This window comes from Vicugna pacos, chromosome 13, assembly GCF_048564905.1.
Source record: "Vicugna pacos chromosome 13, VicPac4, whole genome shotgun sequence".
NCBI classification, from domain to species: Eukaryota; Metazoa; Chordata; class Mammalia; order Artiodactyla; family Camelidae; genus Vicugna; species Vicugna pacos.
The window spans coordinates 19211186-19227198 of record NC_132999.1 but is presented as its reverse complement, the minus strand read 5'-3'; the positions used below and the strand labels follow the sequence as shown (position 1 = coordinate 19227198).

Genomic DNA, 16013 nt, shown 5'->3' with positions numbered 1-16013 from the left:
TGGCCTTTTTGCAATTATCTCAAATATGAGGGGTATTTTGTGCGGACCAGGACTTTTCTTTTATAAAGTGAGAGCAGATACACAACAGATCCCCCTCTCTCTGTTCTATCCCACAGGTCTGCCTGTGTGTTGAGGGAGAGAGGAACTTGGTTTTTTGTTTGGGGGGGGTGGGTTTGGGGGACTAGACACAATTTTACATACATTTTTAAAAGTCAGATTTTTAAATGCATTTATTATAAAATCACGTGCAGCAGTCGTTTAGAGTTGAGGCACTGGTGTCCTATTTCATTGTTGGCTCTGCCCTACTGTGTGCCTTGGGCAAGTGTGCCTTCTACCTCTCCAAGCACTGATTTTCCCATCTGCAAAGTGGAGAGAATCCTACCTCAGAGGGTTATGGTAAGGTTTAAATGAGAGAAGGAATAAGAGGTACCAAGTACAGTGCCTGACATAACATAGGTACTCAAGGGGATTAGCTCCCTAATAACCTAATTTGTTACAGCGCAGCCACGAACACCCACAGGCCTCCTTCATGAAATTTTCCCCAGTGAACAGCCCACAATGATTTCTCTTTTCTCCACATTCCTAAAATACTTCATGAAAATACAGTTCATGCTGTAGCCATTTATATAGGTACACAAACTTTGATCAAATAAACTCTAAGTCCCTGAAGAGCAGTGGCAATAGTGTGCACTCTTGCCAACCTCAGAGCCTGATGAAGCCACATATGTGATGAGCCCTGAAGGAAAACCTGTTAAATTGAATGGCTGAGAAGCAATTTGGGACTCTGCAAAAAGCAATGGGCTTGTTGCCATAAGGCTTAGGTTCTAATCCTGGTTCTCACATGTGCAAACTTTGTGGCACTGAACAAGAAATTTCAAGGCAATTCGGATAACCAGTCTGTAAATTGGTATACTAGGCAAACCCAACTGCAATGGACTGAATGTTTGTGTATCCCCCAAATTCATATGTTAAAATCCTAACCTTCAATATGAAGGTACTAGGAGGTGGGACCTTTGGGAGGTAATTAGGTCTTAAGGGTGGAGCCCTCAGGAATGGGATTAGTGCCCTTATAAAAGGGACCCCAGAGGGCTCTCTCATCCTCATTCCACCGTGGAGGAGACAAAGAGAAGACGGTGGTCCACAAGCTGGTCCTCACCAGAACCTGATCATGCTGACACCCAACCTCAGACTTTGAGCCTCCAAAACCGTGAGCAATAAATTTCTATTGTTTATAAGCCACCCAGTCTTTGGTACTTTGTTACTGCCACCTCAACTAAGACATTCACCTACTTTCAGGGCACATTTGCAGTGAGATTCAAATGTGACACTATGCATGTGAAAGTGTTGGTAATTCCTAAATTGTTGTCTTTATTCTAGGGTGGAACTAAAAAGGAACTAAAAAGAAGGAGGGGGGGACGGACCTGCTGGGTGTTAATCATTTACAATCAGGCCATTGTCCCAGCCAATTAATAAATTACACCTAAAGTTAAAGCCATTTGCAACCTACTGCCAGGATGAGGAGATGGACAGATTTTTAATGGCAGACTCTTTTAAGTACACAAAGGCTTATACTCAAAACTCCCATTAGCAATAATGAGAGTAATGCCTGCCAGGCCCATTGTGAGTTGAATGTGATCCATAATCTATCTTACTTAATGTCATCAATTTCCCTATAGCCCCTTCAAACAGTCAGACGCCAGTGAAATGCCGTAAGTGGAACTAATAGCATTGATTTAGCAAAATATTGACAGTCTATTTCAATGAAGCTTTCCAACCCGAGAAGCCTATAGATATTTTGAAATTCTGAAGTGCGTGTGTGCATTTATTTATTTACTTTTTAAATTTATTTTTATAAAAAGGAGAAAGAGAATCCTCTAATGTTGAAAAGGTACTAGAAGGGGATAATATATGTAAATACATCAGCCAAAATATTTCCCCCAATACTTGGCTTTTTTCTGTTTCTTCTTATTATATAAAAATTGACTGCATTTGTTGAGTCTTTTATAACTAAGAAAAACTTTCATATTGCCTTTGGTTTCTAAGAAATGAGCAAACCAAAAGAAATTTTAGAATTATATCAATCACATAAGGAGGAAATGATATTTACTCTTACCCCATATTCATTCAGTTATCAAATCCTATCACATCTTCCATTAATTATCTGGTATCTGCCCCTTTACTTCTAGTGCCATCACGCCCTTGCTCCAGCTCTTTTAATGCAGGCCCAGACTGAGGCAGTGACTTCCTAGATGGTCTTCCTTCTCTAAATCTCATGATACTTAGATCCACCTTGCACATTCTGTTTTGTATAGAATGTAAAACGTTGAGGGCAAGGACTATGCCCTATATTTCCTTACATTGTAGATATAGTGAATATACATCCTGAACAGGAAATCTAGGCACATGATCTGACAAGTATATTTATAGAGAAAAAGAAGCAGAAATCTGAAATTGGACTTTTCTTTCCCAATCTGTGGTTACTGTATCTAATAGATGCATTCTAACAGAAAGCATTCTGCATCTTATGTATTCAATACACATGGGTTGATTGATGGGTTGAGTCTGTTTTAGAACAGAAATTGTTAACTGGTAGACTGAAGCTCAACTATGACTCATCGTAATTTTTTTTGCCTAGCACTTAAAGAAATAAATTTGAATTGACTGTCAATACTTAAAAATTGCTGATTTCACATTAAAAAAATCAAGCGACTCTTGGGAAATCTGAAGATCTAAGAAGACTGGATTTTTAGAAATCAGCTTAAGCTACAGTCCACCCAAGATGCAGAAATCTAATAGAGATGGAAAAGCCAAAGCGGGCTATCCTTCCAGTGTAAGGGTCAACAGGAACACCCGCTGCACAGAAAGGGACAACAAGGACACCTGCTTGTCTGGCCCTTGGCACTTGGTAGAAAATATGTACAGCCACGTGCCAAGGATAATGTGGTTACAAATGATCAAAATATAAATATACACACATATATTTTGGCATATACATCCTTTGATAACTTACATCCACAAGCTGATAATCCCACATACATTATGTCTATAGCCCAATTCACCCTACTTGTGTAGTTAAAAACGAGCAGAGATATTAATTTGGTCCTGGGGAAGTAGTTATCCCAGGCAACTAGTAGAGGTAAGCACAAATGGCCTCTGAATGAATGCAACTTCAATCTACATTTCAAACAATCTCTACAGACAAAATCTGGAGACTACGAGCTCAGAGTCAAAACCATAAAACGCACAAGCAAACAAGGCACAGAAAATAAAAGACAGCAGCAACATATGACACAAACCAGACCTGCGAAATCCTCAGATACAGAATGTCAAGACACAGAATATAAAGTGTTTAATATTAATTCACATGACAAGTAATTTTTGACGACTTTCTATATGCCAGGTAATGTTCTAAGCTCTAAGAACAAAGCATCTAACAAAATAAATACCCTGGTCCTAAGGAGGTTACATTTTAGGAGAGGGAGACAAAAAACATAATAAAATATGTAGTACGGCAGGTGGTGGGAAAAAAATGAGGAGACACATGGAGTGCCACAGAAGAGGCTATCTAACTCTCCTTACCACATGGGGTTTAGCTCTGGGCATGAGGGATGACCTGAAAGTCCTGGGCTTCTTATATGGCTGACATAAACAGGGGACACAGACATGACGGGATTATGATGGTCTCCAGGTAGGTAAGCACACTCTGAGTATCAGGGCTGTGGAGGGAGAAGTCTCTTCTCAAAAGCACAGAGTTGTGGGCCTCCTTCTTCACTCCTGATGATGCTTATGTGAGGGGTAGGGAAGAAATATTCTTATCTGAAGGATGAGTTAGTCCAGGGACTCCTCTTGCTTCCTGCTGATGGAGTTGCAGAGGCCAAGGGAGAGACTGGCTTACCTTTAAAACCTTTGTTTCACGAAAAGAAAGCCTATAGAAATGAGCAAGAAACTACCCAGAATTGTCCAACAGAACTTCTACGAATGAAAAAAATGACAGAAATTAAAAACCCAAGTCCAAAAGGACATTAGACACAGCTGAAGAAAAGAACTGTCACCTGGCAATCAGATCCTAAAAAATATCCAAATGCAGATACAAAATATGGAAGAGAGACTGCCAGACTTGGACAATAGAATTAGAAGGTCTAATACACATGGAATCAGAATTCTCTAAGGAGATGGCAAAAATGAAGGAGGGGAAACATTCAAAGAAATAATAGCTGAGAATTTTCCTGATTTTTGAGAAGTCATGATCAACCTGGTCACAGTTTTTGTCTATAAGTAAAAGTTTTTCTTAAACCACCATCTATGCAACCTGTTTGTAGACTTACTGAAAGTCTTGGATTTGTTCTTCTGATTGGAAACTATAGTAACCTCTGGGCATGCACCAGCATTAAGGCCATTCTCATTAACATAGAGAAAAAAATTTTTCATGATCAAACTTACTAATGATAACCACAGCCTGCTCTTAAATGTGATGGCCATGGTAGTCACTACCATTGAGTTTGGTTGGTTCTTTGCAGTTTTCATTTCAACATTCTTTTGGGATATTTCCTTTGAAAAATTTTCTATCTTCTGTTTTCCTTCCCCAGGAATGATTTTGGGGGTCTATTGAAGCTGGCCCTTTGGTGGATTAAGTGGTGGGATCCAATTTTACCATGATCTTAGAGGCCCCATCAATCACTTTCTGTTTGCTATGTGAATAAGGTTCCAATCTTTTTAGTGTAACATAAGAGGCTATTTCTTTGCCTTCTGTCCTGCCCTCTTTCTCAGATCTACTCTTAGTACACACACACACAAGACAACTCACAATTTCCCCAAATATATGAACACATATCAGACTTCAAGGCCACCATGCTTCTGTACAAGAACTCCCCCTTGACCTTCTCATTGTTCCTCCCATCCTTTTTCAATGTTCCCCATTAACCTCCTCTCACCTAAAATCTGTTGGTCTCAAGAAAGTTTATTGGTCTTTCACGACTCTTTTCAAACTGGGCATCTGGCTTTCCCTGAGCATCAGAGCCTTGCCTGACAATACCTGTGACACCTTGTGTTTCAAAGTGTTCATCTCTGTATCCAGGCATGTCTGGCATGTGATGGGTGCTCAGTAAATTCTTGGCGAATAAATGATACAGAAAATCTGGGGAACACTGGAGAAAAACGGAAGCTTAAAAGGTCACTTTATTTCTGGTCCCAGAAACACCACTTGCAGAAAATTTATGTATGTAAATAATTGAGAATGTACTCAAAGATTTATCTCCTAGACTCACACTACATTGCTGTTTCAATAGCAAAATCCTGGACACAACTTTAAGTCTTTCACTTGGGTTTGACTAAATAATGCACAATGAAATACTAAATAGTCATTTACAAACACATGAGGAAAATATTTAGTGGCATGTCATGGTATTTTATTCAAGGAAAAAAGGTTGTTCAAGGAGAAAATCAGTGTGTTCGGTCTGGTTGCATATGATGCTATACACCAAATTGTTAACAATGGTTTTCTGGTTGTGGGATTTCAATTCTTTTCATTGTTTCTGATTCTGGGGGGGAGAAATCTAACTTTTCCACAATGAGTATTAATTATTTTTGTGATTTTAAAACAGAAGTTTTGTTTTTAAAGGAGAGCGTCCTGTCCTTACATGGCCCTACTTCTCTTTGGAGCTCCAGCTCCACTAAGAGGCCATTCATATTCCAACATTCCAGGGTACCCCAGGGAAAGGGCTGTCTAGATATTTTAGCCTCATTTCACAAAATGGAGCCTTGGAAGGGAAAAACAGCTGCTTCAGTGAGTAGCGATTTTAAAACCTAAGCAAATAGAGTGGACAGTTCCCAAGATTTTTTACCATGTTAGAAAACTTCCACTGGCCTATTTCACTTTTCAAGATAAACTCCCTTCAAAATTCTGTACTGATCCTGAAATGATTTGCTGTGGAAGGACTCCGTCCCATTCAGGATAGAATCCTAAACCTTCATCTATGCTTGCTTGGACGTTCCATAGGCAGAAACGCACACGCACGTGCGCACGCACGCACGCGCAATCTTCTTTTGCTGGGCTCCAGCCATGCCCCAAGTTAGCAAAAGAAGTCCAGCCCCCGCCAGCAAAGAGGCCCAGGCCTGGGGGTCCTCCTCTGCAAGGGGGTAGGCAGGCTTCGAGCCCCCTGCCTCGATCTCCTACTCTAGTCTTTCCAGAGGTCCCTACTATCAGGTCACCGAGGAAGTCTCATTTGGGCCTTAGAGCTGTTCTGAAACTTCTAGAGGAAAAGATGCGTGAAATGGAAAAAGCCCTTGCAGGGGCCGACAAACAAGACCCCTAGCTTGGTGTCGGTCACTAATTAGATGGCGATGGGGTAAATGATCTTCCGTTGAGTGGACTGAATCTCTCATCTGCCAGAGAAGGTGTTGACCTAGAATGACTGCATCCCCTCTCCAGAGGCGAGGAAGGTGAATGCCCCGATGTCCCTGGGAGTGCGCAAAAAAGAGAATTAAATGTACTGAGGGTCCCCCCAGGTGCTAGCACCCATGTAAATACTGTTCTACTTAATCCTCCAACAATCCCATTTGATCGGTGTCCCTGAGCCCAATATACAGTTTGAAAATAGAGGCACAAGGGCTTAAACAAAGCTTTCCAACTTTTTCCACTTCAATGATATACACGGGAAATATATATATACACACACACATACATATAGATACGGATACAGATTTATTTTATTTATTTATTCATTCACTCATTCACTTCACAGCACAGCTGGGGGATTGTGTGAGCACCAACCATTAAAAATTGTCTCCGTCGCCCCGGGAAGAGGGGCTCCGGTTCCCAGTCTACCTGTCCTGCCTGTTACTTGTTGGCTGCTCACTGGAATGAAAGCTGTGAAGCGGCGGATCCAAGAGAATTATGATTATACCTGTGTCGATACAGCCCCGGATTTCATTCGCCGCTCTGCCTCGCTTGACTTCAAGCAAGTAACTTTTTTTTGTTGTTTGAGCCCGTTTCCCCACCTCTAAGTGAAGGTAATAATAGTATGCGCGTCACTAGGACAGAGACAAGCATTTATCACGGGCCTGCACCGAGGAATCGCTCAGAAGTTGAACCCTTGCAGCGCGCGTCAGGTCCTCGCTGCTTGGGCGACACCGGGCGCGGGGCTCGGCGCAGCGCGGGGCTGCGCGGGGGCGGGAAGGCGGCAGGGGCGGCCCCGGCGGCCCCGGCGGCCCGGGAGGTTCCGGGTTTCCGCGCAGACTTCCGCGTACCCAGGCGGCTGCGTCACCATCCGAAAGGGCAGCCGGGCCGGCGGGGGCGGGGGCGCGGGCGCGGCGCCGCTGGAAGCCCCGGTGCTCTTACCGAAAGTGCGAGCCCGGAGTTCCCAGCCGCTGTCGATATGGCGAGTCTGCGTCCCCGCCGCGTCGCCTTGGGCCGCCGTTCCCGCTCGCGCTCCGGCCCCTCGCCGAGTCCCGGGAAGCGCGCGATGCGGACTCTGCCAGAGAGAGGGGACGGCATCCCCGCCCTTCTCCGCCCCAGGCCCCTACGGCGAAACGAGGCGTTCTTGGCCCGGGTTCGGGGCCATCCGGAGCCCTGCTGTCCACGCCGCGCCGCCGTGACTCCCCGTTCCCAAGGGGGGGAAGTTGGCACCGTGGAAGCCTTCCCCGCTCCTTTCCACCCACGGACGCCCCCCCGGTCGCGCCCCATTGCACAATTCCTGCCGTGGAACTGCCGCGTGACTCGGATGGGGCCCAAAAAATTCTTCCCAGGTTTCCCCAGCCGAAAAAAGAGCGGTTGGGTGTCCCGCCCTGACCCCAGGCGCTCTTTAAATTGCAATTTTTCGGATGACTGGGTTGCCCTTCAAAATGCAGAGGTTGCCCTTTACAGAGAAATAAAAACTCACTAACAAGCTGGCGCAACCGCCCCAGGTTGGCGCCAGGTGAATGCAACTGACACGTTTCCCACCCCCGCTCCCGCTCCCGCCCCCCACCCCGTGTATATTATTTTCAGGCAGGAAGAGTGTTTCGACCTTTTTGGAGAATTCAGGAGATGATCTTAAAGAAGAGCAGGGAGTGATGCTTAGAAGCGTTGGAGACACAATCTTGAGCTTTCCAAGAATCACAGTGTTATTAGCACTGATGGTGCATAGTAGGTCCTGAATGAATAAATATTTGGTAGAGGGATTTAAGTGGTTCTGTAGACCAATGCCTTCAGTTCTGCAGATGAGGAAACCTAGAGGTTAAGTGGTTTGCCCAAGGTCATCTACCTAATTAATGGTGGAAGGCAGGAATAGAAACTGTCTCAATGTTTCAACCCCAAATACTTGTAATTATGAGATGGGTGTATTTTTCCCTATGTATGAAAATAAATGCCTTCTGCAGTGATCTCTGTAAAGCCTTACTCCACACCCTCTTACTACTCATCTAAAATAAATAGAACAATCCCCAAATCCAATACATACATGCAATAGGTTAACTTTGGCAAGGTATCTGAGAGGCAATTTTGTCTTATTTCCAAAAGCTAATACCACTTCTTAATCACACAAAATATGCCAACAACAACAGCAACAAAAACAAACAATGCTTCTCCAAGATGTGGAAGATACCAGTTTCCCACTAATCTTATTCTAAGTACAGTGTTTAGGTGTCCTGCATGGGAACTGCTAGACCCATGAGTGACCACCCACCAGTGCTGCTCTGAGACTGGTCAGTTGGTTTACTCAGGCTTGGAATAGATTTGTTGCTCATCTTTCAGAACAGACAAGCTGCAATCTGTGAGAACACAAGGAACTTCCATGACAGTCTCACAGATGGCTGGACAGCTTGTTGTCTTTGAAGTTCCCAGGCTGACCAAGTATACCAAATGTCTAATTTAGGGACCAGAATTGCCAAACAAGTAGATGTGAAGATCAAAGGAATCAAAACTATAAGCAGCAATCATGAGTAAACCTTGATTCTTTCGTGGGTTGTCAACAATGGTTTCCACAATGATGATTATGATATAGTTATCGTAATACAATTTGAGGGCAAATTCTTATCCAAGAAAATGCTGGTTTTTCTAGTGACAGACACAACAGCAGATCAAATTATGAAATGTCTCATTTTTTAGGTCAGCCAGATATACCCTGGAATAGGGCAATCTTCCTCTCTAACTCTGCTGTCTTCTCTACCCTTCTCTACCTCTGGTATCTTGAAGATGGGAACAAACACAAACTGCTAGAAAAGCATGAAATTCTAAACTGCTAGGAAGAATATATTAATTCTGCTTTTGATAATCCTACCCGACGTTCAGGCAATCAGAGCATCTTCTCCTAATATTCTAGTAAGAAGCCACTTTATTTTTCAGTAATTAAAATGTTGAAACTTAAAAAAAAGCATCATCTTATATTTTCCCCCTACTTCAATTTCTAATCTGCCATTTTCCCAAGCTATTGAACCTGAGATCTGTCTAGAAAACACAAATTGTCAGTCCCTGTTATTGCCCTACTTTGCTGCTTGAGAAAAGGCATCTGATCAAACTAAAAACATCTCTTTCAAGGTAGATCTTATGAATAACAACTTATTTGGATGTGAATGATAGTTTTTAATGTATTACATCTTTCATTCAACACCATTACATAACTGATACTGAATTTTTTTGCAAAGAAAAATCTCTCAGAACAATTTCAATTGTTATCAACATTAATTAGTTTAACTATAAGATGATATTTATCAGTTCTAGTATAGCATTTTGGAATTGGTTGGGTCATTAGAGAAAATAACTATATTCCTTTTTATGGATGAGAAACTGAAATTAAATGTAAGTTCTTATTGAAATTAAGCAATATATGGAGTTCCTGACACAGTCAAAAACAGAACTGATTCTGATTTGCCATGTGTTTTATAAAATCATCACCATAGCCTTCATTTCATGAGTGTGTGATTTTATGAATAGCATGTGCTTGGAACTCGGAATATGAAAAGGTGTAAGAAGCTCTCAAAGACTTTATAATCTAATTGGTAATGTAGGCCAATGTTTTTTCAAACTTTTAATGTCCAAAGGAATCACCTAGGGATCTTGTTAAAATGCAGGTTCTGATTCATTGGTCCTGGGTGGGGGCCTGAGATTCAGTTTTGCCACCAACATGCCCCAAGGAGATGCCAATTCAGCTGGTTCACAGACCACATTTTGAGTAGCAAAATGTGGGACATATAAATAGAAAGATAACAGTCTAGATTTATCTGTAACCTGTTTAGCTTCATTTTCCCTATCAGGAAAAAAAAGAGAGATAATATCTCCAATCTTCCTGGATTTAATAATTAAATGCATATAAATAAGATGAGAATGCACTTAACACAGAAGTTCAAGAATGTACAAATGTGTTTTAGGTTTAGAAAATGTCAGCAATTTTATTGAAACCAATGTAGTGACAAACAGTTGTAATCTTACACAATTTCAGAGAACAGAAAAAGTAGGTACTCACTGTGACTAATTTTATGAGGCTGATATAACCTAGGTATTATAACCTAATAAGGACAACACATACAAGAAAGGAAAATAAAAGGCCCACATCTCTCATTAGCATAATAACTAAAATGCAAGACTAAGTTTGGTTTTTCTCAGAAATGGAGGTTGGTTTAACATTAGAAAATGTAATTAATGATATGAACAGATAAAAGGATAAAATCATATATGATCATCTCAATTTCAGGAGAAAAAAGTCTACAGCAAATTAATGATGAAATGCTGAGGGTATTCCATTTGAGTACAGAAACCATACAGGACTGCCTGATATAATTAATCCTATTGAATGTTATACTGGAGGTCCTAGCCAGTTGTTTTTTACCCCCTGGTCATTCTTTTTGTTGTACCTTGGCCTTGAAGGTAGGGGGGAAAAAATACACACACAAATATGCACACACACTCACTGGAAAGGACAAAACAAAATGAACATTATTTGCAAATGATCTGATTGTATATGTAGAAAATCTAAAAGAACCTGTAGATAAATGATAAGAATTCATAAGAGAGGTTAGTAAGATTGAAAGATACAAAATCAGTAATACTGTGGGAGGCAGAATGGTGCCCTCCTCCCCCACAAAGATATCTGGATATTAATCCCTGAAATTTTTGAATATGTTGCTTTACATGACAAAAGTGACTTTGCAGATATGATTAAATTAAAGATTTGAGATGAGCAGATTATCCTGGATTATCTGTATATAACACAAGTGTCCTTAGAAGTCAAAGAGGGCATCAAAAAAGTCAGGCTGATGCACCATAAGAACTCCACCTGCTGATGCTGGCTTTGAAGATGAAGGAAGGGGGCCACAAGCCCAGGCATGTGGGCAGCTCTAAAAACTGGCAAAAGCCGGGGAATAGATTCTCCTCAAGAGCCTCGGAAAGGAACACAGCCTTTCCAACACCTTGATTTTATTAGCCCAGTGAGATCCATTTCTGTCTTCTGAACTACAGAACTATGAGATAATAAACTTCTGCTGTTTTACACCACAAAGTTTGTGGCAATTTTTTACAGGAGCCTTAGAAAATAATACAATTATAAAATAATTGATTTCTAAATACCAGCTCATAAATGAAAATTAAGAAGATAATATCTGTGACATCTGTGGTAGCATCCAAATTTATTTTTAAAAATTCAGGAATAAAACTAAAATATGTGCAAGAAAATTATAAAACTATTGAATGTTGTTAAAGAGGACCTAAATAAATGGAGATATATTATGTTCATGGATTGGAAGACTTAAAATTTAAAGATGTGAATTCTCCCCAAATTTATCTGTAGATTAAACTGCAATTCAAATCAAAATCCCAATAGACTTTTTTTTTCAGTAGAACTTGATAACTTAATTCTAAAATTTATATGGAAGTGCAAAAGGCCAAAAATAGCCAAGACTCTATTGAAGAAGAATAAGACAGAGGACTTGCCATCCAGATATTAAAATTTATAAAGTCATAATAATAAAGATAGTATGGTATTGGTCTAAGGATAGAAGAATATAGCAATGAATTTGTAGAGAGAGCTCAGACCTAGATCCATATGGACAAAGAGGCACTGCAGAATCAAGGAGAAATAATGGACCTTTCAGTAAATGGTGCTGGAATGACTAGATACTCATTAAAAAAATGAAATTGGACACTTACTTCATACCATACATAGAAATAATATCCAGGTAAATTAAAAATCTACTATAAAAGGCAGAACTATAAAAATTTTAGAAAATAATATAGAAGAGATTCATGACCCTGGCATAGGGAAAGTTTTCTTAAGACATAAAATACACAAACCCTAAAAGACAAGATTGGTAAACTCGACTGCATTAAAATTGAGAAACTTTATCCATCAAAAGACTTCATAAAATATCTACCATCCACTGGGAGGAGATACATGTTTACAACACATTTAAGTGATAAGAGAGCAGTATAAAAATACACCAAGTACACTTAGGAGTGAGTAACAAACACACACAAAGTAGGAAAGTGGGCCAAAGACTAAAACAGATACTTCACAAAAGGGAAAACTCAAATAGCAATTAAACGTATGAGAAGGAGCTCCACCTGATGAGTAAGGGGGAAAATACAAAATAAAACCACACTGAAATATTTTCATATACCCACCAGACTGATAAAAAATAAGTGACCATTCCAAATGCAGAAAATGGCTCTGGAACAATGGGAACTCCTATTCACTGCAGACAGAGTGTAAGTCTGTACAAGCCCTTTGAAAGCCAGTTGAGCATTACCTGCTAAGACCCAACCCGTACAATCCTATGACGCTGCAATTCTGTTCTTTCCCCTAGCCGAGAAACTCCGGCACTAGGAAACTTGTATGTGTTTACAGCAGCATTGTTCATAATGATAAAAAACTGGACGCAATCCAAATATCCGCCAGGGTAGAATATAATTAGTCATTGTATATTTACAGAAGGAACTGCTATACAGCAATGAAAACAGTGAGCTAACAGCTACACACATCAACACAGATAACACAAACACAATGTTGAAAGAAGCAAGGCCTAGAAGAAAACATACAGTATGATCTGTTTATGCTAAATTCAAAGCTGACAAAACTAAATATTATTTTGTTTAGGGACACACACAGGTCACAAAACTAAAGAAAACCAAGGGGATGATGATCCTACAAATCCGGACTCCGATTACCTTGGTGATGTAAGGAAGGGAGGAGCCACTGAAGAGGCCACACAGGGAGTTTCTCCCACAAGGACAAAGTTCTTTTCTTAACCTGAAGGAGGTTAGATGAATGCTCATTTTACCTTTATTCTTCAGAATGTACACTGATATATTCTCATATGAGTATGATTAATTAAAAGAACTACTGAATTAAAAATAACACAAATTGAAATTGCACTAGAGGTTTTGTAGGTGGAAACAAGGTACTTAGCTCTAAATCAAAACAAACAAAATAAGATCATCGTAAGTTTAACAGTAAGTATAATTCACAGACTCTCTTGATTGGACACCAGCTATACCCATTTTAGGACAAGTAAACCTGTTTCACCAACCTTGATGTCCATACTAACAGGAAGGTAAACAATGAGTGTGGGCTTCCTAGCAAGACAGACTTTCTGTCCTCACACAAGTGTGCGGAAGCAACAGACAAAAGTCCGTTTCTTACCATGGGGAGTTGAGCTTGGTAAAATTAAATTTTATTTGGTAACCGGACTGATAAATCTTTAAGGCTCTGGGAGTGGGTCACTAAGTTATAAACTGAGCTTTCTCACCTGCACAGACTGACACATTTTTACAGTATAGCACCTGAATTTGAAAGTATGTTTAGGCCTAGGTGGTTTGCTTAATGCTTTTCTTTATTGGCTTTTGGGAGGTGGGGGAGTAATTAGGTTTGTTTGTTTATAATGGAGGTACTGGAGATTGAACCCAGGACCTTGTGCATGCTAAGCATGAGCTCTACCACTGAGCTATACCCTCCCCCTGCTTTTCTTTAATTAAAACAGTTTCCATTTTGAAAGAGGGATTTATACCTGATATAATATTTCCCTTTTCAGAGAGGAGGCATCTTTTATTCTATTTTAGTAGCAAGTACTCATATGTTAGCTGAACCTGTAGACTCATGGAATTATGTCTTATGTATAAAAAGTTTTCTTTATAATGTTTACTTTATCACCCAGAAATGATGAAATAGTAGTGTACTCAAATTAATAAACTAGGTAATTTTTGTCATCTGCCTTAAAAAACTTCACCCAAGATTATCAAATGTTTAAAAAAGAAAAAAAAATGATCTTTAGCTTCCTTATCGAGAATTCCTCTTTGCACAGTAATGTTGAATAATAACGATTTTGAAACAAAGTGGGCAAAATAAATGGTGTGAGTTCCAAGGCCTACAGGTTTAGGCTGGGGCTGGGGTAGTCAAGGGAGTCCTCCCGTATCAGAGTGATTGGGGCTCAACCTTGGAGGAAGATACAAGGGGACCCACTTTTATGCATGTAAGTAAGAAAAACCAGCTATAGCAAGCCCAGTATCTGACAGAATCCAAGGCAGGCGTGTAACTGGGTCCCTGGAAGGAAGAAGACCAGGTACTATCTTGGGAAAATACCCGGCATCTGTCTCTTGTCTCCTCTCTGCAGGTCTGTCTCCTCCTTGTGTCCCTGCCAGCCAGCTTTGGCTGCATCTCTGGCCCCCACGGATCAGATAACTATCCCATAGCTCCCATAGTGACTCAATCCTGGCTGCCTAGAGAGCACCACTCTCGCTTTGGGTCCCACTTCCAAGTTCCCACAGAAGAGACTGTCGTTAGCACAACTTGGGGACTGGTGCCAACTCCTGGGCCAAACAATTGTGATCAAGGTAGGAAACCAGGAAGCCACTCCTATGGGAGGGACAGACCACCCAATGGTCACCCACAGCTGTATAGGTTCAATGAGTATAACAGGTCTTAATCAAAAACATTTATATTCACCAAGTCTTTGAAGGCTAGAATTACAGAATTGTTTACAATAATAAAAAGTTGAAAACAACATGGATGCCCATGAGTAGAAGAATGGTTAAAGAATTGATGGTATATATCTTCTACCAAATGTAATACAGTCATTAAAAATATATATGATTCCATTTACATTGAAGTATTTTAAAAATACATAGCTTTTGAATAGAAAAATTTCTAAAAGAACACTCATGAAACTGTTAAAGTGGTTTCCTCTGGGGAAGGAAGTGGGATTGATGAGTGGGTGGGGATGGAGGTACAGAGTGGCACTCATATTTTACTACACATCGTATGCTTTAAAAAAAAAGTACAAATATATCACTACAAATTAAAGCTTTTTAAAAGGTTGATTTCATTTTCAGTAAGACAGGCATAAGGATATATACCTATCTCAGAAATTAGAATCATAATTCCTTTCATTTCTGAAGCAGCTTGCAGTTTACAACCATGGTAACTAAACCTTGCTATGTTCCAGGCACCTTTCAAGTCTTTTCTAAATGGTAACTCATTTAATCTTCACAAGGACCCTATGAGTGGGATACTGTTACTCTCCCATCTTACTGACGAGGAAAGTGAGCGTGAGGCACAGAGAAGGTGAGTTACTGGCCCATGGTCACACAGCCAGTAAGTGGAAGAGCTGGGATTTGAATGTAGGCCTTCTGGTTCACTTTTGCTAAACTACACTTACACAAAAGCATTTTCACATGTATTGACTCATGTGCCCCCCAAGCACCTACTGTCTCCCATGTCAAATGGGAAAAAACTAGGGCCCATATCTCAGTGTACTGTAATTGCCTGTTTTCAGGTTCACGTACCCACCAGACTTTAAGCTCCATTATGTAAGACATCTCTCTGTTCTGTTGATTTTGCACTCTGGCATACAGGAAGTGGGTAATAAGTGATTTTAATGATTTAATGATTTATAATGTCCACACATTCTTTGTCACTACATTTAAGAGGTAGAGTCTAATTCCTCTTCCCTTGGGGATGAGCCGGACTTAGTGACTCATTTCTAATTAACAGAAGAAAGCAAACATGCTCGCGTGTGACTTCGGAGACTAAGACACGATGGGCAGGAAGACT

The 16013-nt window shown here is 40.5% G+C and overlaps 1 protein-coding gene across 8 annotated transcripts in view; it reads right to left on the bottom strand.

The window, feature by feature from the left end:
- JAK1 (Janus kinase 1) overlaps positions 1-16013 on the bottom strand; it is a 210039-nt gene that overhangs the window by 142405 nt on the left and 51621 nt on the right. Inside the window, exon 1 of one of the 8 annotated variants that reach the window (XM_072974294.1) lies at positions 7337-7357. The exons of the other annotated variants lie outside the window; for them this stretch is intronic. The gene's annotated coding sequence lies outside the window, so the exon portion shown is untranslated. Of the gene's footprint in view, positions 1-7336; positions 7358-16013 lie in introns of those variants that run through there. 8 annotated transcript variants of the gene reach the window in all.